The sequence below is a fragment of the Chinchilla lanigera genome, unplaced genomic scaffold (assembly GCF_000276665.1).
Source record: "Chinchilla lanigera isolate Chin_1 unplaced genomic scaffold, ChiLan1.0 scaffold00049, whole genome shotgun sequence".
NCBI lineage: Eukaryota > Metazoa > Chordata > Mammalia > Rodentia > Chinchillidae > Chinchilla > Chinchilla lanigera.
Genome location: NW_004955450.1, coordinates 12,600,604 through 12,628,142, shown reverse-complemented (window position 1 = coordinate 12,628,142; position 27,539 = coordinate 12,600,604). Strand labels below are relative to the sequence as shown.

Sequence of the window (27,539 nt, the reverse complement as noted above, 5' to 3'; positions counted from 1 at the left end):
GCTGGGGGTTATAAGTTGACCCCCAGTTGTCAATCCACTACAGACTGCGTGACCTCCTTTAAACCTGTTAGTTGGCACTGTTACAGCAGACGAAACAGAGGCACAGAGAGGTGAGGGCACACCAAGGCCAAATGACTAGTGAACGGTCAAACTGTACCAAACACCTCACTTAACCCCTGTGCTATTTATTGTCTTCCCTCAACACAGTATTCTGTGTCGTAAATCCCAGTTCATCTCAGTCCCAAATGTACCTGCTTGCAGGGGCTGGGGATTTAGCTCAGCGGCACAGTGCCTGCCTGGCAAGCGCAAGGTTGTGAGTTTGATTCCTGGTACCATAAAAAAAAAAAAAAAAACCAAATGTACCTGCTTGGTACCAAGGAGGACAGAGAGGCCAGCAGCTGGCACTGGGTGGCTCTCGGGTTTGTCTGAGTTGTGCCCTGGAGTCACAGGTACTTAGTCTAGGTGTCATAATTGCTCATAACTGAAATTAGATAGCGGTTTTTGTCCTTTGTCTACCTACTGGGAAATGTTCTTGGGGAGGGAGAGCCACCAGCAGAAGAAGGGGGTTAATTAGATTTGTGCTTTATATCCAGCATACTATAAAGGGATTTGTACATCTACCAGGAATTAAGGCTTTCTAGCCAGGTTTATCATTATGGCATTGTAAGAATACATGTATTGTGTGGAACTCATGCACCTTCACAGTTCAGGCAATAAGAAGGATACATTTGTTTTCTAGAGATAAGGAGGACTTAACAGGTCAGTTATGGGAATACATTTCTAGTTTGTATAATTTCAGTAGAAAGATAACTTTTCATGTGTAAGTATAATGCAATAAAAATAAATTCATAAAGTGGTTAAACTTATTAAAGTAGAAAATATTTTAACCACAGGCATGGCTCATCTGGACAGTGAGGTCTCCTTTGTTACTGTTCTTATACAGTCTCTCCGCCTGTTCCCTTGTTGGTCAGAAATGATTCTACTTGTGTCTGTCTCTTTGTCTTTGTCTTTGTCTCCGTCTTGGTCTTTCTTTTTCTTTCTTTCTTTCTTTCTTTCTTTCTTTCTTTCTTTCTTTGCTTGCTTCCTTCCTTCGTTTCTTTCTTTGGGTTTTTTTCAAGGCAGGGTCTCACTATGTAGTTCAAGCTGGCCTTGAACTTGCTTATGTAGCCCAGGCTGGCCTTGAACTCAGGGCGATCCTCCTGCCTCAGCCTGCCATGCCTGTTGGTTTTACAGGCATGCATCACCCCCCAGATTCTATCTGCATCTTGAAAGAGGTTTTTTTTTTTTTTTTTTTTTGCTTTATTTCATTGCTACCTTCAGTATACTTTTGCGGTAAGTCATAGACATTAGTTGAATTGTGTGTGATAAATCTTCCTTCATATGGCTTTCATTACTCTGTTTTCCAATGAAAAAGGAGGACCAAGGAGACAGAAGGAGAAGAGAAGCCCTGCATGAGGCGGGAGTGCCTCGATCCCACGGCACGCTCCCGTCCATGTGTGAAGAAGGAGGTTTATGCGAAGGATGGGCTGGTATCTCAGGGTCTTCAGGGCAGGGATGAAGGAGCTCTGGGGAGTGCAGGGCAGTTGGAGGTGAGGAGAGCAACTTCCCAATTATGGGCACATGGGTGACATCAGTGTTAGCAAGACAAGTGAGGGAAGTGGACCAAAGTAGAAATGTATGCGGTGTATTAATGCCGGAGCATGATATTTACAGTTACGTAGCTCTCTTGTGCTCTTAGCTCACGTTCATTGTATGGGATTCACATATATCCACATGTATATGAAATCATCTAAAATTTTGAGGACTGATATTGTAACTATCACATCCTTGCACATCCAAATGTCATCTCTCTCTCTTTCTCTCTCTCTCTCTCTCTCTCTCTCTCTCTCTCTCTCTCTCTCTCTCCCTCTCGTCCCCTCTCTCATTAGTACCGTACTAATTCCCTCTCTCATTAGTACCGTACTAATTGGTTTTACTTGTTTATTCACTCAGAAGTACATCATGGATATCCTTTCTTATCAATAAAAACAGGTTTCTAGCATTGCTTTATCATTTGTATATGTCGTGCGTAGTTTACTTAACGTTTCGCCTGCTGGTGGGGCCTTTATGGATGTTTGTGTCTCTTCATAGTTATGATGTCTTTGTAAACAGTTGGTGGTGCTGGGGATTGAACCTGGGCTTGTGCAGGCTGAGCAAGTGCCCTGCCCCTGAGCTATACCCCAGCCCTTCTTTTTATGGGTGTGCCTTGGTGCTTGCTAATTGGGTCTGAGGGCTGCGGCGAGTTCTGAGAGCGACAAGAACCAAGGTGTTTATGCTGGAAAGGACAGCAGGGCATGGGACGGTGGACACTGCCGTGTTCTAGTTTTCCAGTCAAATACCAAAGAAATAGCCAGGACTGGGACAACATTTTTGAATTAAAAGGTATCGACTACCAAATGCAGTGAGTTTGGGAACAGTCCAGGAGTACCAAGGTATGACAGTAGACCGTGCCTTATATGTCCACCTCTCTCTCTCACAGTGCACACTATGAGTGAGTTCTTAGAAGTGGGTGTCCATTTTACCTGCTGGCCCAGTTGCCCAAGTGGCTAGAAATGTCCATGGCATTGGGTGTTATCGTCAGTATTGGACATCTGTTTTGCTTTGCTTTGCTTTGCTTGCTTGTTTGTTTGAGACAGAGTCTCAGTAGGAAGTTTAGGATGGCTTTGAGCTCACTATGTAGCTGTGGTTGGCCTCTTAGTGATCCTCCTGCCTCAGCCTCCTGGTATTAACATTTTTACTATCTTTACTAATCTGGTAAGTGAAGAAAAATAAAGTCTCAGTTTTCTGAAGTTGTGTTTTTTTGTTGTTATCTTTTCATATGCCCATTCTATTAGATTTTTTAGGATTCTTATGGAAAGTTTAATTTGCTTTGTCCATGTTGAAGGGAATATTGACTTTCCTTATTTATTTTTCTGTCATCTTTCCAAAATAAATATAGCAACCTTTTATGCCTCATGTTTAAATATTTTTTCTGCTTTATTTTTGACAAATGTATTTTTTCAATTGTGCTGTTTTTACCATTTATGTGTTTCAGATTTTTTAAAAATATGTAACCAGCCAAATAGTTTAATCGTTTATAGATCCAGATTTTGATGCCATATTTAAATGTCTTTCCTATCTTCACATTATAAAACTATCCAAGTACATATTCTAGTACTCCTTTGATTTGCTTTTGAAGAGAGAGAAATGTAGATTTTCCCACTCCCTAAGTAGATAACTATCTTGGTTGCTTTTCTGTCCTTGCTGAGACAAAATACCTGATACCCACAATTGAGGAAGGAAAGGTTTACTTAGCTCACAGTTGATGGGGGTTTAGTCCATACTTGGCAAGCTGCGAGGCAGGGTGGCACATGGCAGAGGGTAACAGTTCATGGCAGTGGAAAACAGCAAAAGCAACAAGAGCAAAAAGGGAGGAGCAGCAAGAGCAAGCCTCTTTCCCTCCCTTATACTGTATGCAGGCTACCTGCCCCAAGGCAGGTGTAGCACTCACATGCATAATGCCAGTGTTGGACCATGAATCAGTCACAAACTCTAGAAGCCCGCCCATGACTGCAGGAGGCTTTAGGGGACGTTTAGACATAAACCACAACAGTAACCAATATAACTTATTAGCTGATCCCTCACACTTGCCCAGATTTGGTGACATACTGGGGTGTGTCTCGCGTGAATGCTCTCAGTGTTCACTGCACATCTTCCCACCCAGTCTGCTGTTTGTTAACCAGGCTGAGCTGTTGTGTTGGTTTCTGCAGTTGAGCCTGATGCTTCTTGGCTCCTGAGTGAATTCCCTTGGAGCAAGATGCTAGATGGTAAATTCCCAGTGCCTTAGAACTGGGCAGGATCTAGCAGCTGCTAAAAGCAAGAAGGCACTGCCTCAGATGCGTCCAAGGAATAAGTAGGGGGAAAGTGCACAGATAAAAACAGCAATGTAAACTAATTTAAAGCGGACGTGGGGGGCTGAGATTATTTTAGGCACATGGGAAGTGCAGAAAAGGGGCCTTATATACTTGGCTTTTGTTTACACTGAAAGCCATTAAAGCCTGCCTACCACAGAGGAGGGGAAAAGAAGGTGCTCTGCCTCTTTGCCAACAGTAACATAATTTCGGTCTTAGAAATAAGTGTCTTGGGAACTCAATTCCCTGTCGGTAGAGCAGATTCCCAGCCCATGTGTTGCAGTGGAAATTCATCGTTTCCTGAGTTATTTCCTTTCCTGCTTAGTGTGGGGAAAATGACCAAATGTATAGATTGAGTGTTCTGTTCTGTTTTTTTCCCTTTCTCAAAACCTGCTATCTGGAGCATGGCTTGGTGCTGATGGCTTTTATGATTGTTTTAGGTATTGCTGCTGGAGGCTTCTCACACGCCTCAGGATCTCTTCGGGGAAATCAACTCCACAGAAACTGAAAATTTAGGTGAGTCTTCACAAACAAAGCAGAATAAACCCTTGATGACTGACCATCCCGCTGCGTTGGTACAGCTCTCTGAAGTGTCACAGCCTTTTGCAGTGTCACGTGACCTTGCCCGTGGCTCTGTGTACAAGCGTGCTTTGTGCCTGGTCTTCTCACTCCTCTGACTGATTTCTCCATTATTGGTGGTGGTGGGGTTGACTGGAGAGGCCTAGAAGAGGGGCTGAGTTGCTGGTTTTTGACTTTATTACAATTTATTGCATAAATCGTCATTCATAAAGCGAACATCTGTTCGCTTCATAATTCTTTTGGGGAAGGGGGACACAGGAAGTCCAGGACAAGGAAGTAGTGTGGAAACTTCCAGTGACCTTTGCCCTCAAAGAGGTGGTTGCTAGAGACTGGGGTTTGCTGTAGCATGAGATGAAGTAGACTGCGGTTGTAGGTGATTGGCCTCCCCTCGCTTGTCCTGGTGGAGCCACATGGTCCTAAACCATGTGTCTGAAATACTCCGGGCCGGGTTGCAGGGCGTCCGGCTGTGGGCCCAGGGTTTGCCGAGTTGGGAATCTGACAGGGTGCGAAGCGTCTTGTGGTCTTGTCTCCCATAACTGTGTCACAGTTCACCCGGATGTATCAGTTCTGTCCCTCTTGAGTTGGACACCTGGGGACAGGCCACCCACCTATTCTGCCCCTCTCCTTGTCTTCCTCTGTAGCATCCTCTGTACTAAGCATTTCCATGCTTTTAGCTCTTGTGGGCTAGGGAAAACCTATCAAGATCAGTTTTCAGTATTAGTTTTGGCTGGATATAAACAAAGCTGATCCTTAAAGCTGGAGTTGACTGTGTATTTATATGCTGTTGTAGTTTGCTGCGTTTGGATCGTTCCATCAAGAAAGGTTGGTTTTAACATAATAACTTCTATCTAGTAGCATCTTTTCATGAAAAAAGAAATATTCTTACTAACAGAGTAGGAATGCCACCAATTTGTCCTTAGCGTTATGAAAGCACTCCTGTCTTCCCACCTCTTCCTTGTTCCTCTGCATGCGGGGACAGTTAGCCCTGGAGCCAGCAGCCTTAGTTAGAGGTCTGGTGTTGGGGAAGTGCTGGGTGTGTAACTGCTAAGGACTCTTCCGCCTGCAAACCTGTGCTGCCCCTGTCTCTTGTATGCTCCGTGTACCCCAACAGGAAAGATGAGCACCCTGTTTTCATGCTGCCTAGTTTCAGAAAATATTGTGACAGCTCCGTGGTCAAACTAAGACAGGTCTGAGGTCAAACACAAGGGGAGGGACTGCTCTGTTGGAAACTTCAAGTAAAAAATGATTCATTTCTCTGAACATGAAGTAGCTGTGGGTTACACTGCAGTCAGTGTAGGAATGAAAATCTGACCGTGTTCGCAGCCTTCTGGCGAAAGTGTCCGGGATCCTTTCCTGCCCTATGGGGCAGCCCCTGGCTGGTGGTATTTGACTACTGAGAGCTGGGGGAAGCTGGCAGAATGCCAGGCTCCTTGGACACCAGTGCCAGCTTGACAGGTGGGGAGCTCAAGGCTGGTCAGAGGTCAAGGGCACAGCCAAGGACAGTGTGGTCAAAAGCCCCTTTGACAGACCTCATGAGGCCCCTGGGTGGACAGTGTCTGCAGAAGTTACTGGGTGGTCACACCTGGCCGAAGGCCTGGTGTCTGCGTTGACCGCAAGCTTCCAATCCGTGCCTTTTCTGGGACTGGATCTGAAAGGAACCTGCCAGGTGGCATCTGGTACCGTGGTCTCTAGGGAGCGGAACACTGTGGTTTCTGATTGCTTTGCCTTGGGGGGCGGGGTGAGCCTGTGAGGTGGGTGGGAGGCTGGGGACACAGGGGGCCAAATTCCCATGATAGTAAACAGTGTGAGGGAGGAACAGCAAGACCCCTCTCCAGGAGGCCACCTCATCATGGCTGCTGTGGAGCCCAGAGAGGTCCCGTGTGGTCTGTGTGGACTGCAGCATGGTGGTGCTGTCCTTTGGGTGCTCTCCCTCCGTGGCTTCTAGCTCATGTCAGCAGTCCTATTTTCTGAGAAAGCTAGATGAAATTTGACAGACATACCTGGTTGTTTCCTGTTTTGTCCCCTAATCTTGGTGTTTTTGCCTGATTGGTGTGTTTCACTGGCTGTTTCCACCCTAGGAATGTTTATTCACTGCCCCTTTTAGGAGGAAGCTGTATCAATCCACAGCAGCAGCAGAAACACTTGTCTTCAATGTATAGGACTGGGAGATTGCCTGGAATCTTGACATTTCTGAAAGTATCTCAAATCACCAGCAAATGCTGGCATAGGGCTTTTATTTTGACATAAACCAAAGCAAAGAGAATTGCTTTAAGGGATCTGGACCAGCCCAAGTCGGAATAAAATTTAATGAATGAACAATGTAACCAATCAATCATATTCTGGAGCGTTTCAGAAAGCCAGGACATTCTGGGTGAGATCTTGTAAGAAAGAGCAATTAACAAAGTGAGACAGCCACGCTTCACGGAAATAAATGTGATGTTTTCAAGGGATATGTACGTGTGAGTGGTGTGTGTGTGCGTGTAGGGGAGAGAAATTGATAGATGGTGTGGGGAATGATAAATGATTTGTTTAACATTTTATTTAATGGCTTGTGATATATTATGGATTTGAGAATAAATGTAATATTGTGAACTTACGGCTGTATTCCCTGTAGGCTTAGAAAAAAAAATATTTTAAAACCTATTTGAAATGAAAAACAGTGGTTTTGGCTCCCTGGGAATGTTTAGTTCCCAGTGTCGTTCCGGGAAGGGGACTGAATCTGGAAAATTTGAAGCAGCATCTGAGTAGATGTTTGTCATTCTGTAGCAGTCTTCGCAGGGCTATGATACCAGTAAAGACAGGTTGTTCCTCTGCTTCCCTTTCCCCGTTGAGAACGTGATCCGTTATGCATTGTTTTCTTTTTCCTCCCTCTGTTAGTCACTTTCCTTGGATTACTCTCCGGCAACCCCTTGCCCATGGTGCCGTCAGACCTTTCCTCCTACAGGCTCCTGAATGACCGAGAGCCTCTGATCGTGCTGTCCTGTTGGTCAGGAGTCCCAGGCTGGGGTCTTCGCTCTGCTCTCCACTCTTAGTATTTCAGGAGAACAACCATAGCAGTTTTCAGACCTTTTCATATTAATCCATGGTGTAATAGGTTGCGCTGTTTTTTGAGGTTTTGGGCTCATTATGTTCTTCAGTTAGCTTCAGTTGAAGTTTTAAAAATCCTACTGTAGAACTCAAGGTTTAAGCCTTGGTTTTATTTTGTGGACTCTAGAATACTGCTGCCTGCATTTATATGTTCTCCTTTTGAACTTGACTTTTTAAAAAAAATCGTAGTTCACTTTAGTTGTGAAATTCCCTTTCCGGGATATCCAAACTGATCATCAAATCCATTCTGTACTCTCTCTGACATCAGAATTGCATAGCTTTCTAATTTTGTACACTGACTGATATATTTATAGGGTTTAAACTTTAATAAGATTAAGATAAACACACTGTGAGGCCAGCTGTGAACGTGTCAGTACACCACTGTGTAGTTTGGTAAAGGCTGGTAAGAATCCTACTGATATCATCTAAACCAGTGCCTTATAGAAGATCTGTTATTTAAAAATATTTAAGTCCAAGTATTACATGCTAAACATGGGAAATATCTGAATGAAACCACAAAAGACCCCCAACCCAATCAAAGCATTCATGAGCTGAAAGAACAAAGCTGGAGACATCACAGTTCAGAATATACTACAAACCCATGGTAACCAAAACAGGTTGGTGCTGGGTTCAAAACAGGGTGACCAGTGGAATAGAATCGAGAACCTAGAAATCCACACATTTATAGTCAGTTAGTTTTTGACAAGGTTTCAATCTCTTCAATGAATGGTCTTGGGACAACTAGATATGAATACACACAAAAATGAAATTAGACCCCTACCTCACACAATATACAAAGGTAAATCAAAAATAACTTAGGTCCTGCAGATGTAGCTCATTGTAGGATACTTGCCTAGCATTTGTGAGACCCTGGGTTCATCCCCCAGCAGTACAAAAGCTGTCTTAAGAACTTAAATGTACCACCTAAAACTATAAAATTACTAGAAAAAAATGGGCAAAACCTCCATGACGTCAATCTAGTCAGCTTTTGAAAAAAAAAAAACAAAAAAACCCTCAAAATTAAAAAATATAAATCCAAAAGCAAAGATTAGAAAAGCAAAAAATAAATGAGATTACATCATGCTAAAACAGTTCTCCACAGGGTGCAAGAGAAAAAAAAAACTGAACAGAAAATATTTGCAAACCACAGTAAGAGAATAACCTGGTTAAAATATGGCAAAAGGATCTGAATAGATATTTCTCCAAAGAAGACATATAAATGGCCAATAGGTATATGAAAAAAAGCCCTAAATCAGTAATCACCAGAGAAATCCAAATTAAAACAGCATCTCACACCTATTAGAATGGCTGTTAGCAAAAAGATAAAAGATAGCAGGTGTTAGAGAGTAGGTGTGGAGAAAAGGGAACCCTCCCACGTGGAAATTAAATTAGTGTAGACATTAAGGAAAATGGTATGCAGATTCTTCAAGAGTTAAAAGTATATGATCCAGCAGTTCCACCAGTGGATGTGTATCCCAAGTAAATAAATACCAGAGGTATTAGCACTCTTGCATTCATTGAAACACTGTCCATTATCCAAGATGAAATCAATACTAAATGTCCATGAATTGGTAAAGAAACTGTACTATATCTACATAATGGAATACTATTGGCTTTAAGAACAGCTGTCTTTCATGACAGCATGGATTCATCTAGAGAATATTATGTTAAATGAAGCAAACCAGGCACAGAAAAGTGCGTACTGCATGTTCTCACTTGCAGGTTGAAAACTAAAAATGTTGAACTCATAGAAGTAGAGAAGGGACAAAAGATGTTGGCCCAAGGACACATAATTTCAATTAGGAGGTGTAAGTTCAAGAGATCTGTGGGATGACACAGTGACATTTATAATATAATTGTGTTCTATATTCTTATAAGTCGATGGGAGAACAGATTTTAAGTATGTGAGGTAATGCAGATGTTTAGTTCAGTTTGTCCATTTCACATTGCATACGTAGTTCCAAAAATTTTCATACAATAAATGTATATCATTTCATTTTTAAATAAAAAGTAATTTTAAAATTTTTAATTAACAATTTTAAATCAAAGCATTGCATGCAAATAAATAAAATGGGAAACATTTTAGGACATCTTATGAAAAATAATAGCAGCTTGCCTTACTTCTTCCTCTATCTTAGTTCTGCTGCTAAGAACCAACTGGTTTTTTTTTTTTTGTAGGCCTTTTTAACTTTATTGGGGATTTCCACATGCATAACTATTATGCTTGTAGCACCATTTCTCATTTAATCACTTTGTAAAGCTGTTTCTTGGTATCTGTGATCCCTGACCAGCTCACTCTGATGATCCCTGTCTCCCTTGCTCCCTAGGGCTGGTTCACATTTCAGGCCTTCTTCTGTCCCACTCTGTACTTCAAAAGATACACACAACCTCTGATTCTTGTTTTGTTTGTGTCCAAAACACTATTTCTTGTGTGCATCAACATGCCTCAATCCACCTTCTCAATTTCAGGGAGCTGTGCTTTTAATTTAGGATTCTCAGGCCTGGTAATACCTATTTGTATTCTCTTCTTTAATCTTAGTGGGTTTGCATGCCTTTTCTTTGGATTCTAAATATTAAAAACCAGTAAGTAGTGTTTATTGTAATTAGCTGCTGTTCTCACCAGAGCCTAGTTAGGTGCTAGCTGTCCCTTCCCCTATCAGCCTGATAGCTTTATGCTTGTGCCCCTTCCCCTATTAGCCTGATAGCTTTATGCTTGTGCCCCTTTCTGTGCCTGGTTTGCTTCATTTAACATAATATTCTCTAGATGAATCCATGCTGTCATGAAAGACAGCTGTTCTTAAAGCCAATAGTATTCCATTGTGTAGATATAGTACATTTTCTTTACCAGTTGATGGACATTTAATGTTGATTTCATCTTGGATAATGGACAATGTTTCAATGAATGCAAGAGTGCTAATACTTCTGGTATTTATTTACTTGGGATACATATCCACTAGTGGAACTGCTGGACCAAAATACAGTTTGTGTGCATGGATTTTTTTTATGCAGTACCAGCTGTCTTGAAAGCAGCCTCAAACTTCTCTAAGCTCTCAGTCACCCATCTCCTCTCCTAGGGATCTGTGTACTTTCTGGAGGTCTCCCCCTCCCCACTGCTCTACCCTGGAAGGAGGCAGTTTGATCTTCAGATAGGCTGTGCATCCAAACAATTGCTATTGGCCAACCGAAAAAGCTCAGTAGGATAAATAGCAAAACAGGTCAAGCTCTGTGTAAAGGTCTCTTTCAAATTCACCATCATTTGCAGAGGACCTTATGTGTTTGCTGCCTAGGTTCCTAAAGTCTAGTGTGTCTTAGAAGCCATGCACCAGCCCTGTAGAAAGCTGTGATTGTTGTCATTTCACATTCAGAGAAGTTGGTCTCTAGATGAGTGATTTGTGCGAACCCCAATGGAATTACATCTTGAATCCTGGGCCAGCCTGGGAGTATGGTGGCCAGCTGTAGTGTCAGAGGCTGGGGAAGACTTCCTTATCTTTAGTGTGTTGTTATGGTTTGTGTCTGGGTGTCCCCCCAAAGCCTCATGCAGTCATGGGGCAGGCTTTTAGATTTTGATTGATTATGGGTGTGAGTGCTACCTGCCTTCCTGGGGTGGATAGTTTGCATATGCAAGGGAGAGGAAGAGGCTGCTTGTGGCCATTCCTCCCTTGTGTGCTTGTTGCTTTTGCTGTCTTCCACCCCCATGAGCTGTAGCCCTCTGCCATGTGCCACTGTGTCTTGGAGCCAGCCAAGTATGGACTGAAACCTCTACAATCTGTGAGCTAAATAAACCTTTCCTTCCTTAATTTTGGGTGCCAGGTGTTTTATCTCAGCAATGAGATAAAAGTAACCAAGACATGTGTCTTACACACTTTTCTCAAAAGACCCCAGAAGGTCGCTGCTGCTCTTGGAAGGAGTCAACCCTGCTGATTTGCAGCGTCACCCTAGCTGTGGGGACCAGGAGCTCATTGTACGGGATTCTTCTGTGTGTGGACTTGGGAACCTCTGGCTGTTCCGTGTTCTCTTGGTGCATCTGAAGTGGGAAGTAGGGCCTCTTAGCAGCCCTGCTGGCATGTGAGAAAAAGTGCCTTATCAATGGTTGTTAGTGTGCTGAGTGTTTACTTACAGCCTGAAGTGTATGTGTGTGAGGGTCAAGGACCTTGATTCTTTTAATACACAATGTGCTTTTGTCATTGTTTTGGAAGAAAGATTGGAAAAATAATTAGGTTTAGTTTTAACACTTTCGTCTTGTCTCCAGTGCAGAACCAGCAGTCTTTTTGCATAATTGTATCTGGTAAATTCCCCACTACTATGGTAGGGGTGGATTGGCCAGGTACCCCAGGGAGACACCCCTCCTGCAGTGCTGGTGTGGCTCCCCTCTCCTCACTCTGACCTGTCTGCCCTCCTTACCAGGCAGATCCCACACAAAGCCTGGTAGTGGAGCCTGGAGCCTGTTCACAAACTTGTTGCCCAGGGGTAGCTCTTTGTTTGAACAGCACACTGAGAAGTGCGCGGCTGTGGACAGAGTCCACCTTATTACTTCTCCGGTAGGTCAAGGCGGTGGTGCTAAGATGTGCTGCTACCTTAGTGCGATGGTGCTAATGTTCCCAACAATTTGATCTGTTATGTTTCTGCCCCTGGATAGGCATTAAAGTAAATGAAAATCACTAGAGCCAGGCTTTATTACTTATGGAGTAGATACTTGGCCTTAGTAAGGTCAGGTCCTAAGGTGGAGTCCTGCGGCCTTAGGCAGAGGGCACGGGTAGCCAAGGGTGATGTTTCGCATTTCATGGGCAGCAGCCCAAGATTCCCCTGCTATCAGCTTACAGCAGTCTAGTTCTGACTTGGTACTTTCTTGTTTTTATTTCTGTGGATTAATTTTTAATGATGGGATGTAGTGCTGAGTAAATAGAGCTGTGATCTTCATGAGACAGTTTGATTCTGCTACAGAAAGATCTCTCATATTTATGGGTGTGTAAGTCAGTGAAACTTGGGTATCAGTGATTCAGGGTAATTAATGAGAAGTGCCAGAAGCCAGGCACAGAAAGACAGGTACTGCCCATTCTGACTTACATATAGAATCTAAAAAGTTGAGCTAGAATGGTAGTTACCAGGGCTAGGGAAGATGTTAAATTTTTATGTTTAAACCTACTTGTGAAACACAAAAGTCCCTGCCTCACCCCTTTTTTCTGTGAAGGCCAGAGAGGGCAGTGTTTCAGTGGGCAGCTCTCACCCCTGCCCCTCACTTCCCTTCTTTCCCAGGGGCCCCCGAGGAGGACTGGGACGGTCTGCCTCAGTGTGTACGCCTTCTCCCCACATCGCACCTAAGGTTACTTCCCGCGTGCTCCTGGCTGCCCCGACAGGAGGTTCAGGTGGTGTCACCATGGTCCCCTCCCTGACCCCTACCCCAGGTGTTGTGACCTCTCCGAAGAAGCGGCAAGGACATCACCTCTGATAGAGCAGATATCAGGGAGAGACATGGGCCTGTTACTAACATCCGATGTCCCCAAACCCCGGTAAATTAAGTAGCCCTCCTAAAATTCCATTTTTAGCCCCCTCAATTCATAGAGAAAGCATGTAGCTGTCATGAAATAGCTGGTGCTTCCGTGCTGCCACAGCAGCTGTAGTTATCCCAGACCCACCCCTCCCTGCTCCGGGTGGCATCTGGCCTGACCAGTGGGCTGGACTTTGAACCAAGCAGTAGAACTCAACTTGGGCTAATCAGTAGGCTCTCCTTTGGACCAGTCAGAAGGCTCCAATGTGGGCCAGTCACAGGCCTGCACCTGCTATCTAAGCAGGCTTCCCTTTGCAGTTCTGTTGGTGTAGGAGGGTTCCTACGTGTGCACTGATCTCCCCCACCCCCAGGTGTGGCACAGGTGCCGTTCAAATACAGCCTTGCTCTGGTAATCCTGTAGTGTACCTGGGAATATTCTTCTGAAGAGTGTGGACAGGAATAGTTACTTTAAAAAGAGCTGTGAACACTTAGAGCTCCAAGTCCCGCAGCCAACAAAGGCCAGCAGATCGGTAAGAGACCAGCAACTGGCAGTGTTAACTGGTGTGGACCAGGGGCCTCCGGGCCCAGAGCTGTAACACTGAACTGAGAGTCATTGGTGCTCAAAGGCCCAGGCTGCTAACTGAGCTGCACTTCTCCAGCTCTTGATTTGTATCCCAATGGAACAGAGGAGCCCTCACCTGACGGACAGCGTTTGAACAATTCAAGTTGGAGGCAGACCCTCCTCACCCCTGCCACCCGGAGAGAAGTAAATGAAGTTTAAAAAGTCACTGAAAAATAATCCTAAGCATTCCCCTAATGCATTATATTTTCATGAGTTTATTTGCCGCTGAGGGGTGAAGAGTGACTCAGCGTCCCCTGCTGGACTTCGGGCTGTGCACCTAGCTGGTCCAGGATGCTTGGTGCCTTTGCTGTCCCTGTGGAGAGATTACTGCAGGCTCAGGGAACCAGCTGTGTGACGGGAGAGCAAGGCCCTTGTTCTGTCTGTTGGCCGCTCTTCCCAGAGGAAGCGGATGCCGTGCCCTAAAGAAGGAAGGAAAGAAATCTGCAGAGCAGCACGCAAACACAGGAGCGTCACTCTGTTTAATACACATTCCCGAAGGTGCCGCAGTGCACAGGGGTGTGTGCTAAGGATCAAAACAAGTGGATGGCTCCGAGGAGGGAGTGGGTATTTCTAGTGGAAGGGCGTAAGAAGTTCCCAGAGAAAGTGAAATTTCTTGGCTAGTAGGTGTGAATTTTTACTGCTTTTAGCCAAAAAGCACTGCAAACCACAGTAGGTTAAACAAGATAGAGCTTCGTTTTCCTCCCCTGTCGGGTGGAGCCCTGAGTTGGCAGTTGAGTGTGTGGGGCGGCCTGGGGAGGTTGTAGCGCGGGTGGAGGCTTCCTCCCAGTGAAGGAGGTTACAGTGGTGCAGCCAGGCCTTCCTGAGAGGGAGACTTCTACACTCAGCACCGCGGCAGAAATCCCATGTAGTCCCGGTTGCTCTGGAGCGTCCCTTAGCTGGTGCGCATCAAGGACTGGTGCCGTTCCTGTTTGTCCAGAGTGGCGGGCTTCCCTTCCAGCTGTAATATGTGTGTGCTGAGGAGCTGGCTCCCGTGTTTAGGGATGTGTTGTGGCAGTAGACTTACTCCCAACAAGAGGCAAGGCCAGGGAGCCAGAAGTTCTTGCCTCCCCTCCTTGGTGGTTCAGCTCTCACGCTCCCTGAAAAGATCAGGAGTAGAACTGCGTGCAGGATTAGTTCATGTGTATTTTGTTTTAGTGGAAGCATTCAGATGTGCTCAGTGTGAAGAGACTTACACAGTGAGCCATATGCAACTACCCAGGCTCCATGATGACTAATTCTGAGGCCATCTTACTTTATCTAAATCTTTCTTTCTCCCCACTAGGTATTCTGAAGCGGTTCTTTCTTATCTTACTAGTTCCTTTTTAGAAGGGGGTCTCCCTAAATTGCCCAGGCTGGCCTTAACTGATACGCCTCCTGTCTCAGCCTCCTATGTAGCTAGGATTACTGGTAATGTCATAGTGCCCAGCTGTCTTATGAGTTCTAGTCACTATTTCAGTATATTAATCTAAAAGTTAGGAGTTGGGGTTTTGTGGGCATGTGGGTAAGGACTTTTTTTTTTCATTTTCCTATAAATGTGAAAATTGCTAATAATTCCGTAATATCATCCAGTATCAAGTTAATGTTGAAATTTTCCATATTGTTGTTTATTTATTTATTTATTTATTTATAGTTTCTTTGAATTGAGATCCAATTAAGGTTTATTCTTTGCAGAGTCCGATCTTCATTTTCTTGTCACCCCACCCCGCCCCCATCTTTCAGTTCGTTTGTGGTTTATTTTAATCCTTTGGAACCAAAATTCTCAGAGATAATCCTTACCCATCCAGGGACATGTGGCAATGACTGGAGACGTATTTGGTTGGCACAGTTGGAGGTGTTATGCCATCTCCTAGGTAACAACTGTGGACTCTGAATGCCCCGTAGTGCACAGGATGGCATACAACCATGAGTTATTTTACCCAAAATGTCAGTAGTGCTGGGTTTGAGAGGCCTCTGTCGTAGTTTCACACAGTCCTCCCCACCACCCCTTATTAAAGAAACAGAGTCTTGCTAAGTTGTTCACGTTGCAGTCAAGTATATGATCTTCCTGCCTCTGCCTCCTGAGAAGATGGGGTGACAGACTTGGCATGCATGATTGCTGTCCATTGTGCTATTTAACATGTTCTTCTGTTCCTTGTATTTGCATTGATTTGTTTGTAAAATCTCGTTTGATGTGTGTGTGTGTGTGTGTGTGTGTGTGTGTGTGTGTGTGCACGCACCCACGCACATGTGCTTTGGTAAGAGTACATCATAGGCATTTCATATGTTTTCATTAAGAAATACGTAGTGGCTGATAGTTTCCTTTTTTGGGATATTATTGATCATTGATGATCAATAACTGCCCTTTAATTCATTAGTGACTGTAAAACAGTAATATGTATTTTTGTTTTTGTAGTAAAATATTTATAGAAAGACTCTGTTTACTCTGTGGTTTAAGTAGGGTAAAATGCTTGATGCATTATTTTGATATTCAAACAATGAATTGATTACTTAGTAGCAACCTCCAAAGGTGATCATTGAGATTTTATGTATTTCTGTGTAAATATAATTGATGTATTGTAGTTTCACATTTTTACTGAGCTGGATATAGCAAGTCATACTTGTAGTCCCAGCAACTTGGGAGGCTAAGGCAAGATTACAAGTTCAAGTTCAGCCTGAGCAATTTGATGATTTGTCTCAAAGTGATAGATAGGTAGATAGATAGATACCTTCCTTGTCTCAAAGTCATAGATAGATACTTTGTCTCAAAGTCATAGATAGGTAGATAGATACCTTCCTTGTCTCAGAGTCATAGATAGATAGATAGATATCTACCCACCTTGTCTCAAAGTCATAGATAGAGACAGACAGACAGACAAACAAACAGGGTTGAGGATATAGTTTGGTGCATGTTCAGTGCAAGACCTAGTACTATTTAAAAAAAAAATCTCATTGGTGCTCAAATTGTCTTGAATTTGATCAGAGAAAACTAAGTCAGCTCCTAAATTCCTTTGACATGACTCTTGAATGTTTTAATTTTTTATACTTTTTGGTGGACGGAAGGTTACACACTTGTTTAACCCACTTCTTGCCCCAGACTTTGATCTGCCAGTTCTGCTGTGGTTTTGAGTATCTAGAAGGCACAGTATAGAAACCCATTGTGTCTGTATCTTTTCAGTGGAGGAAACTTGGAATTGGGGGAGAAACAAACCATTGGCTCGTACTGCTAATGCCAAGTGGAATTTAGGTACACAGGGTTTGTACTTAGCGTCCGAAGTTTTGTATCTATATTCTTTCATCCATACTCTGATTCCCAGTTGTTAGTGATATTGTCCTTTCTTAAAAAAATCTGCTTTATCTTATGCTACATGCACAACAGTCTTCATCTGAAAGATGTTTGGAAAACTTTTCTCTGTGGTTGTGCCATCAGCTTAATACATAATTAGGTTCACTGGTTTAAATTTTTTTTTTTTTTTTTTTTTGTCTTTTTGAGACAGGGTCTCACTATGCAGTTCAGGCTGGCCTTGAGCTCACTGTGTAGCCCAGGCTGGTCTCGAACTTGCAGCAATCCTCCTAACTCAACCTCCCGAGTGCTGGGATTACCGGCGTGCGCCACCACCACCACACCTGGCTTCTCACTGGTTTAATTTTGTTTTCTGTTTTTAGATGTTCCTTTTTTTCATTTAAGTTTAAATAATTATGTACAATATTGTCAAAGCTCTAAAGTCTCATTTATAAAATAAAGCTTTTCTAGAGATCTTTTCTCCAATGGGCTGCTACCATAAAAACGATATCAAGTAGGTGGCTTATAAATAACAAAAGTTTGTTTCTCATTGTTCTGGGGGCTGGAAAATACAAGACCAAGGCTTAGGCAGCCTTGGTGTTTGGTGAGACCCACTTTTGTGCACAGGTGGTGCCTTCTAGTTGCATCCTCACGCGGCTGAAGGGGCGAAGGTCCTGACTGCATTCGTGAGGGCTGCAGCCTTCAGACCTGATCCCCCAAAGCCCCGACCGCTGAATAGCACTACATTGGGGGTTACATTTCAGCATATGGATTTCTGAGGGACACAAACATCCAGTCCATTGCAAGAGGAGATTTGCTTTTACCCCAGTCCTCTTTCCTCCCGTTCCCTAGATGTAGCAATTGAAATATTCATGGTCTTTCCTTGTAGTGTTTAAACTATGTGCACATATGTGTGTGTTCTCATATGTGCTGCTCCTTCCCTTCTTAGGTGAATGATAGTTTTTTGGTTTTTGTTTTTTTTTTTTAAACTTAATCTGCCCTGGTTCTTCCTCCGCCGCAGCGTACAGAGCCAGAACTTCCTTCGTGTAGCTGCCCTCTCTTCCACCCTGTAGCTCCATTGTGTGCATCCTTCCAGTTTATGCAGTGTCCCCACAGACGGGCATTTGGGTGCTTTCCATCTTGTGCTATTCTGAATACTTGGGAGCCTTGGGTGCTCTTAAAATCATTCTTTTTTAACCTCATGGAAGCAAAATGTACATTTTCTTCTTTTTCTCCCCCTATTCTTTCTGTGAAGAGAAAGAAAAATGACTGTGGGAGCTGAACAGACCTTTGGAGCAGGAAAGAGAGAGAACAATGTTTGGAAGAAACAGGAGAGCATTTTGGTAGAACAGACACAGCCAGTAGACGTAGGGGTAGAAGTAAACAGGCTTAGAGAAGGCTGGAGAGATCCAGCTTTCAGGGACCAGCATCGGTGGGCTGTGGATTTTACACTGCAGGGCAGGATTTAGCAATCTTTTCAGTTAAAGGACTAAATTGTAAATATTTTAGTCATGTATGCGTGGCAGATGTTCAGCCCTGCTTGTGGAGCACAGAAAGCAGCCATAGACAGTTGGTGAATAGGTGTGGCTGTTTTCCAGTGAAACTTCATTTGTGGACACTGAATTCTGAGTCTCAAATAATTTTCACATGTTATGCAATGTGATTCCTGTTACTTTTCCTTAATCATTAAAAATGTAAATACTAAGGCCTGGGGATAGGGATCAGTGTTCGAGTCTGTGGATTTCTCAGCACGCACAAGGCCCTGGGTTTGATTTCCCGCACAAGAGGGAAAAAAAATGTAGAAGCCATTCTTACATTGTTAACTTCCGGGCAACGGTGTGCCAACGTCCGTTGTAGGTACTTGGGAGCGACGCACGTAAAGGGGACCTGCTCAGGAGGGTTGTGGGCGGCCGTCGTAGAGGCCTTAGTGGGGGCGAGTGTGGATTCTGGAGACAGGCAGTGGTTGTAGAGTGGGTGCGGCTGGAAGCAGGGGTGGAAATGCAGTGTGTATTTCTTCTTTTCCTTTATTATCTGAGATTGGAAAGCTATCGTGATGCGTGTGTCTCATTATCTTACTTTAGATAGAATTTATGTGTATTTCTTCTTTTAACCCTTCCCCTCCATCTCCTCTTTCTCCCTCTGTCCCTTGGTTCGCTTTCCTTTTGCAGAAGGTCTATCTCCCCAGTCCCTCTTATCTTTTATTTTGCTCTTTATTTATATTTTGGGTTTCCCATATGAGAGAAACCATGCGATATTTAAGCTTGTGTATCTGATTTACTTCATTTAACATTTTGTTCTGAAGGTAAAACTATTTTCCTTTTTTTTGGTCTTTTTGAGCAGGTCTCATTGTGCAGTTCAGGCTGGCCTTGAGCTCACTTTGTAGCCCAGCCTGGCCTTGAACTTGAAGTGATCCTCCTGCCTCAGCCTCCCAAGTGCTGGGATTACAGGCGTGTTGTCACCACACCCGATGGTAAACCCTTTTCATACAAATGACTCATGTGTATCCTTCTTTAAGGTAGAGTGGTACCCCCTTGTGCTGTATATAAATGCCACATTTTCTTTACCCATTCATCCATTGATGGACATATAGGCTGCTTCCAGGATTTAGCTATTCTGAGTTGTACTACTATAAACATGGGTTTCCACATATCACTGTGATATGATGCTATGTTTATTTCCGAAAGCTGTGTTGAGTAACTCCCCATAGCTTGTAGCAGAGAAAGCTTAAACCCACCATCCCACACTGTATGGACTTAGAGTGGAACTGTCTCATTCTTTGCTTACTTCTCCTTCTCTTCCCTTACTCCCCTTCCCAGACACCCAATACTGAGGCTGTTTAAAGGTGAGATTTTCTATCAGTGGTGCTGTACATCTTATTTCCTACCACATTCGTGGGCTAACTGTTGAGAAAATAACATTTTGTTTGTGGGAGGATAATCAAAGCTGATATAAATGAAAAGTGCATTTTCATATAATGGATATTATTAGAGCAACTTTTAAAATGTCACTGCAGATTAATGTAGACAGGAAGGAGCTGCATATGTTAGAAAGTGGGTCAGGTTGTCTCATGTTTATGAATGAGATGGATTCCAGTGTGAGCTGAGCTTTATACAGTCGGGTGATACTATAGTTTATATGAATTACCCTTGGCCAAATGGTATTATATCAAAACATAATTAAAAGAAATTGAGTTTGTGTCTTTGTCCTCGGTGGTTGAGTATTTTATACCTAATATTTTACAAATTTAATAATCTGGTAATAGCAGAGAGCTTCTCGTTAGGGTTCACATTTCCTGTACTGGACGCAGAGTCGGCTCCAGGGAATTAAAGCTGGAGGAGATTTAACCCAGGAGGTGAGCATTCCCAGCACTCTTGGGACGTTTGGAGGAATGGGCTGTGGGTTAAGCTGCCTGATACTCCCCCCTCCCAGACCCCCTTTTCATCCCAGAATTAGGCAGGTTGTTTGACAGTGAAATCAGGAAACCTGTTACTTGTTGTGCTTGCTTAGACCCTGAGTATCTTGTGCAAAGCAGTCTTCCCAGGACTCAAGTCTTGGTTACCTGGGGGACCCCCTCCCCGTCAGTGGACTCTAAGTCACAGCAGGCAGCGTGGCAGCTCGGGATTTGGGCAGTCAGTGATGCTCAGCCCTGACGCTCCTGCCTGCTACATGTGAGCCAGTCCGCTGTGCCTGCCCAGCCCCCAGCTCCGCAGTACGCCTTCGCAGACACTTGCTGCCTCTGACATGCTGAAAGGACAGGGAAGCAGAATTCCCCTCCTTCACATATGTGTGATACATTCCCATAAGCTCACCCACTGGAGAGGCCAACGGGAGTCACACTGCTGTCACTAGTTAACTAGTCTTAATTTAGCTTCATAGGGCTACTGACAACTGCTAGAACCTAGAAAAGCATTACATGCCGTTTCCAAAAGATCCTTTTCGGGTTGAAATGGTTGTGATGACAGGAAAGGAAGCCCTGTGGTTTAGAAGTATTCGGTGATAGAGGAATCGAGGCCAGAGTTTCCTGTTCCTGAGGTGAGGAGGTAGGTAACGTGCTGTCCCCAGCACCCTTTGCTTGAGCATGTGTTGTATTAACCTCATGTCCAGACAGTGATACAGCTTCAGTGCCCTGACTACCAGGCTCCTCCGTGGGGTATTACATGGCCTTTTGTCCTCTGGATGAAATCAGCCAGTCACAAGTGAGTAGCCAGAAACAGTACTAGAAACACTACTGCAAATAGAAGGCCACTGATCCTGAAATCGGATGCGCTGGGGTACAGGTCCTCTCCCTACCACTTCACGGCTTTCTAAGTGCTGCCCTTTCTGGGCCTGTGGCTTTGGTTCTGCAGTGTGGAGTTAGTGGTACTCCGCCCATCGAGAGATGGCACGCAGCATACGCCTGGCACATGCAGTCTCTATGGCTCACGGCTGCTTTGACGCTGTCCCCACCGCATCCGCTGTCTCCGCCATTCCACAGGTGCCTGGGCATGTCCTTTCTCCCCTCCCCGTGTCTTTTCCGTGTGATGAGGCTGCTTATGTCCCTTTGCAGCAGCAGTATCCCCGCCAATGATGCTGCGTCCCTCAGAGGTTGCTTTTCTCCTGTGCTTGTGGGGCTTCAGCCTGCCCTTCAGTTGCCCTTGGAATCCTATTAGAGTGTCGCTTTCCTTCGGGGAAAACATCTCTTTTCATGCTTAATGGGCATCAGAGCAGTCACGAGGTCACAGAAGTCACGGTAGCTTTTTATTTGTCACCCGGACATCAAGACCCTGTGCTGAGGCTTGACAGGGTCTTGGCGGCCCACCCCAGCAGCCCACCTTCTTAATGAGATTACTGGTCCCAGTCCCTGGTGGTTTTAAGCTCAGATGGCCTTAATTCTGTTGCCTTTGCATTTTTCTTTCTTGGCTCTTTGTCTCCTTTGGCTTTGCAGCAATACCTAAGATGAAGGGGATGACAGGCACCGGGAGCATGTTTGCCTCTGGTCCTCAGCAAAGCCTCTAAGTAGCTGTGTCTTTGTGGAGTTTTAGAGAAGACACAAGGGGTAAGAAACGAAAGTTTCAAAGTGATCCTTTGCATTGTGGGGTTCAAGTGAGGTTTTATAGGCAGCCCCCTACCTTTTTTCTCTTGTAGCTTGCTCTCCATTCCTTAGGGTTTATTTGACCCCTTTGTGGAGCAACTGGTATGTATGTCTGTGTGTGTGTGTGTGTGTGTGTGTGTGTGTGTGTGTGTGTGTGTGTCCTTAACCCTTACATTCCTCTTCCCGTTGTGTTTATTTACCATCAGCACACCATGAACATTCACCCCACACTTTAAGTACTGTAGTAAGGAAATGTGGAGCCCAGTTCCGCAGTATCCTGACTGATGGTCCTTTAGAGTAGGAGGAGGGTACATATTTGAGAGTTACTCAGAAATTAAAGTTGCCCGGATGTGGGCAGTTTGATATGAGAAGGTGGGAGAGGGTGGTATCAAGGAAGTTCCTCCCGTTTCTGGCTTTGGCAGTTGGGTGAAGGGTAGTACTGCTAAGGTTAGGACCCCAGGCCGGGAGGAGGCTTGGAGGGAGTAAGGACAGGGGCAGCGGTGATGAGCTTACTTTAGATTATGGTGAATGTGTATGCTTATGAACAGTGTTGGGAAGATAGGGAATAAACTTGGATAAGAATTGCAGAAAAAGTCTGGTCTCTGTCTACAGATCTGGTGAATGCAAGTCCTCAAAGCAGAGGCAGCTGACCAGGCAAGGGCACAGAGGGAGAGGAAAAGCGTGAGTAGGACTGAAGAAGGGGTTAGAGAGGTAGCATTGCACAAGGGACCCAGCAAGAGTAGCTGCTTTGTCCAGTGCTGTGCTGACACGGAAGGACTAGAAAGGGTAGCCCTGCTTCATCAGTAGGGAAGACGTGGGTCACCTTGGCTACCTTGCTTTGGTGGAATGCCAGGCCCAAGTCAGAGGAGGCAAGAGACAAATACAGAAGGTTTGTCTGTGCAGAGCATTCCAAAACGCAGGCATTGCAGCCCTCCACGGGAGAGCAGAAGCGAGAGCAGCGTGCAGAGGTGTGGGTGGTGGTAGAGGTGCCTGCTTTAGTGGATGATGAGGAGCAAGTGTAAATACTCTCTTGTGCATGCCCCCTTGCCATGCCTCCTGGTCTATGATATACAGCCTTGTTTGGGAAAAAATATTTAGAAAGTTCTGAAACAATCAGATATGTAAGAAGGAGCACAGTGAGTGGCCCCTGAACCATCTGATTGTGAGTTGCTGGCCTAATGTACTAATCACAGAAATTACTACTTTTATTTTAGTGGATATTTTCTAGAAGAGGCCATTCTTGAACATAGCCAGAGTGCAGTCATCAAAATTACAACCATCTAACACTCAGACACTCCTTGAGTTTCACAAAATGTCCAGGTCCTGTCCTTTATTGCAGAAGGAAAAAGTTCAGAATCGTGTGTTGTATTTAATTGTGTATCTTTAGTCTTCTTCCATCCAGAACAGCTCGTCTCATGTGGCTTCTCTTACATGTTAGCTCCTCTGAGGATGGAAACTTACATACTTTGTAAAGTATCTACTATCATTTTGAGTTTGTGTCTCTCCCCTTTTTTTAAATTCAAGTTACCTGTGTGTTAGTCCATTTTCCATTACTACACCAAAATACCTGACGCTGAGTACTTTATAGAGAAAAAGGGCTCTTTAGCTCAGTTTTGAGGGCTGAATGGCACACAGCCTGGTGCTGACTCTGGCAAGGCCCCCTCTGTGTGACACATCGTGTCATATGGCATTGGGGCAGGAGGCTACAAGAGAGTGAGAGATCACATAGCAAGACAGGAAGCAAGAGACCAGGAGGGGCCAGGCTTGATCTTTTATAACAATCTGCTTGTAAGAACCAGCCAAGAGGACTACACAAATTTCTTCCCAGGATACCACCCTGAATGACCTGCCAGGCCGCCCCTGATGGAGTCGTACACCAGCTGCCAGCACTGCCATGTGGAGGTCTCATCTTGCAACACAGGAACCCTTGGGGGACACACTCACTCTGCATGTAAACTACAGCAGCAGTTTGGAGAGTACTGTCATAACGGACACCGCGGTTTTTGTGTGTGCTGTCAGGTGGTACACGATTTCACTTTGTCCCATCATTGAGATAAGTTCATTTTATCACGTGATTGAGGTGGTGTTGGCCAGGGTAAATGTTATTCCTTTTCCTGTTATAGGGAATTAGTATTCCTTGTGGGAAGGTGTGCTATAATGCTCTGCAGCTGTCCTCCTTCTCATCAAACCTTCCTTTTATTTATTCACTTGTTTATATTAGTGTGGACTCGGGTTTGCAAGTCTTACTCAGAAAGGTGCAATCTGTTCCTATCATTATTGTGACGTTCAAACTGTTCTTGACCTAGCTGGTGGGACCCCTTTTAATCCGGTGTCTGTGTGCTTCTGATGTTTCTCCATCCTTCTTTGAAATGTGCCAGACGTACCTTGTACGTCGCCTGTATCAACCCCAGAATCCACCATTCCTCCACAGATCCCTGGGCTCTGCTAATTAAAACTGATCATTAGAAACCAACATCTGAACACCAGGTGTGCTCACTGCTATTGGTTATGACTCGTCCCAGACCTTCTCAGTACACAGAGCCAGAGAATTCCGTTGGTTTTTGTTATTCATGGTAGTTGTATTCTGTAGTGATGCTCTGGACACTGAATTAGTGAATACTGAACGCCTGCACCCAGAGGAAATACAGACTTAGGGTCCTGCCAGCCTCCGCTCACGCCATTTTTCTCATTTGTTCAGTAAATATCCTTGTTTTATTTATGTTTCTGTTTAACTGCACTTTACTTAACATACATGGTAACTCATTAACATGAGACTCATGCCCAAACAGAGCTTATTGAGCGCGTGTCTTCTCTCTAAGACGGCGTAGGCTTTCTGTACTTAGGACCAGCAGGCGGCTCCTCAGCACTGCGTGTGGGATCATTTTGAACAGCAACATCAAGAGGCAGAAGAAATGCAAAAAACTGAAGTAACTCTAAATAGAACGAAAAAGTCACACGTTTACGATGCGAGAGCTGGCACAAGAGGGGTAAATGTCACTGGCCAAGTTGGGCAGCTCAGATTTTTTACCGCTCTGCACAGGTCCACAAAGACCTCAGAAGTGCCAGGAAAACTGTGGCTGGGGTTCTGCATAAATGCGGTGAGTCTGGGGACGTACAAACGCAGAGCCTGCAGATATTCCCGAGCACATACTCGTACGTGTGTGTCTGTCTGTCTTTCTGTGTTGAAACCCGCGAATTCACACCGGTACCTTAAGTTCCGGTTTAACATTCTGGGGTTGCTGTAGCTTTTCCCTCTTCTTGGCCACCTTGGGACTCCCTCCCACACCCCTCTGGCACCAACCTTATTCTTTCCCACCTGATGACTTCAAAGTTGAATTTTGTAACAAAGGGAAGAGTAAGGGGGAGGGACGGGATTATTTACCACATTTGAATTATGCCAGTTTAAGATAAGGTTTTATCAACATATTTGTAAACACCCTTTCTCATAATTAAAAACAAAGCATCGTCAGATTTAAGGCGAATAAATGAAAACTTCAGATCCAGTGAGGCCCAAGTGTTACAAACTTGACATTTAGCTCTTACTGACTGGTGGCCGTAGCGTGCCCTCTAGGAAACAGAAGCACTGTTGGTGTCTGTGTCATTACAGGGTCACCAGATCCTGGCCAGGAGTAACTGATGAAGGTCCCTGTCAAGTGACCACACCCCACTGCACCCCTGGAGCGTCGCCCAGCCTCTGACCAGGTCCTTTCCTTCTCCTGGTTCTCTGCCTCCTTCCCTACAGTTTCTTGGGACCGTCTGGGGCAGGAGGCCTTCCAGCCCCTCACTGCCTGAAGGAGGAAGGGATCGTCCGTCTGAGTGTCCAAGGGCTGTGGAGAGAGACTTCGGCTTTGGAGTTGAACAGAGCCGCGCTGTGCTGCCAGTGCAGTGTTCATCGGCTGTGGGTCAGGAGCGAGCTGAGGAACTTGCTTGGTCAATCCAGTATTCAGTGAGGTGGAGACAAGGGCCGTGTCCGCCGCATCACGCGGCTTCTGCGAAGATTAGGTGAGCTGGCATTGTGGAAGTACCTATGTAGTGGCCACGCTCAGTCCACATTAGCCAAGGTCAGGGGTGAACTTTTGTCGCGCACTGAATGTGTCATGATTTTGTTCTGAAGGGTAGGCGCTTTCCCCAACTTGATGGTGTAGTTTTCGGTTTATGCTTTTCGTACCTAACCACTCCTCCACCCACACGCCCACCCTCAGCCTGATACAGTGCTTTGCATCCAGTAGGTATCAAGCACGTGTTGATTTGTCATTGGACAATCCTCCTGTACTCCACGATCCTGCTGCCTGTCCGTGGCCGTGCTAATAGAGCAATTTCCTTCTCTTTTGTCAGCATACTGATTATTTTTTCAAGGCTTTTTTTCTTTTTTTTTTGCTTATAAATCAATAGTCTGTATGATCCGGTCGATGTCACAGTCTGCTGCTGCTAGGAAATGTTTTCCTTGCTTTTTTCTTAATGTAAGCACTATCCTAGGATTCCTGCTGCACTCTGAGACAATCTCTAGACAGAGAGGTGGCTGCACAATGACCTTCTGTTCTTATGTTTTTAAAACTGTGGCAACAAATACCACAGTTTTTAAAACACCGCAGATTGCTGACCCGGTTATCTTCCAGACTTGGGTCTTTATGGTAAGGCCTTTGAGTAACTGCATTGGATTTTCTAAACCACAGCAGCCCGAGTAACATTGGATAATGAATCTGCCTGCTTGTGTGATTTTTTTTTTTCTTCTTCTTTCTTCAAGAGAAGTGCTGTTTTAAAAATAGACCGTATTGTTTGAAATAATGTCTTCTCATTTCTTAGGGCTGATTTTGTACTCGGTAGGTGACATCCCCTTGATTGAAGTAGTGAATATGCATCTGTCATTGCTCTGGTGATAATACATGATGTGCAAACGTTACTATTGTAAGGTTTCAACGTTTGCTTGGAGTCTTCAGCTTAAAATGATATTCTAGGCCTCATTCCATGATGTTTTATTCAAAGGTCGACATCAGTTATCCCTGGAAAGGAATGTTAGGGATGGTGCATACCTCTGTATGACAGATCACCAGCATTTAAGAGTATGTAGATGGTCGCAGGGGATACAGGTACGAGCGCAGGGCTCAGACTTCTGCGTCAAATCCTGGTCCTGCCACTTAGTAACTAGCCCATTGACCTGGATAATTTATCTGTCTTAAGTTTCCTCACCTGTAAAATGGAGTTTGAGGTTTAATTTTAGTAGCTACCCTCCTGGGGTTATTGTGAGGGATTGACAAGATGGACTGTGTAGAAGCAGGCCCATGATAAACACTGAATGAATGTACATGCTTACTCTCGTGGGCGAGCTTTGCTGTCTTTCATTATAATCTGTACTGTAGGGAGAGGGCTGAAATTAAAAAGTACGTTAATGGTCAAGTTATACTCCAGTTTCTGTGAAGTAGACCAGTGTACATTCACTATGTATTGTGCAGAGAAGGCCCCTTTGTCCTACAAAGCATCCATACCACTTATGTGGAGCAAACAGAATG

At 44.5% G+C, this 27,539-nt stretch overlaps 1 protein-coding gene across 1 annotated transcript in view; it reads left to right on the top strand.

Moving 5' to 3' along the window:
• Positions 1-27,539, top strand: part of Tln2 (talin 2) — a gene marked incomplete in the record, with an annotated part of 349,184 nt that overhangs the window by 112,090 nt on the left and 209,555 nt on the right. Inside the window, 1 exon segment of the mRNA XM_005393813.2 lies at positions 4,370-4,445.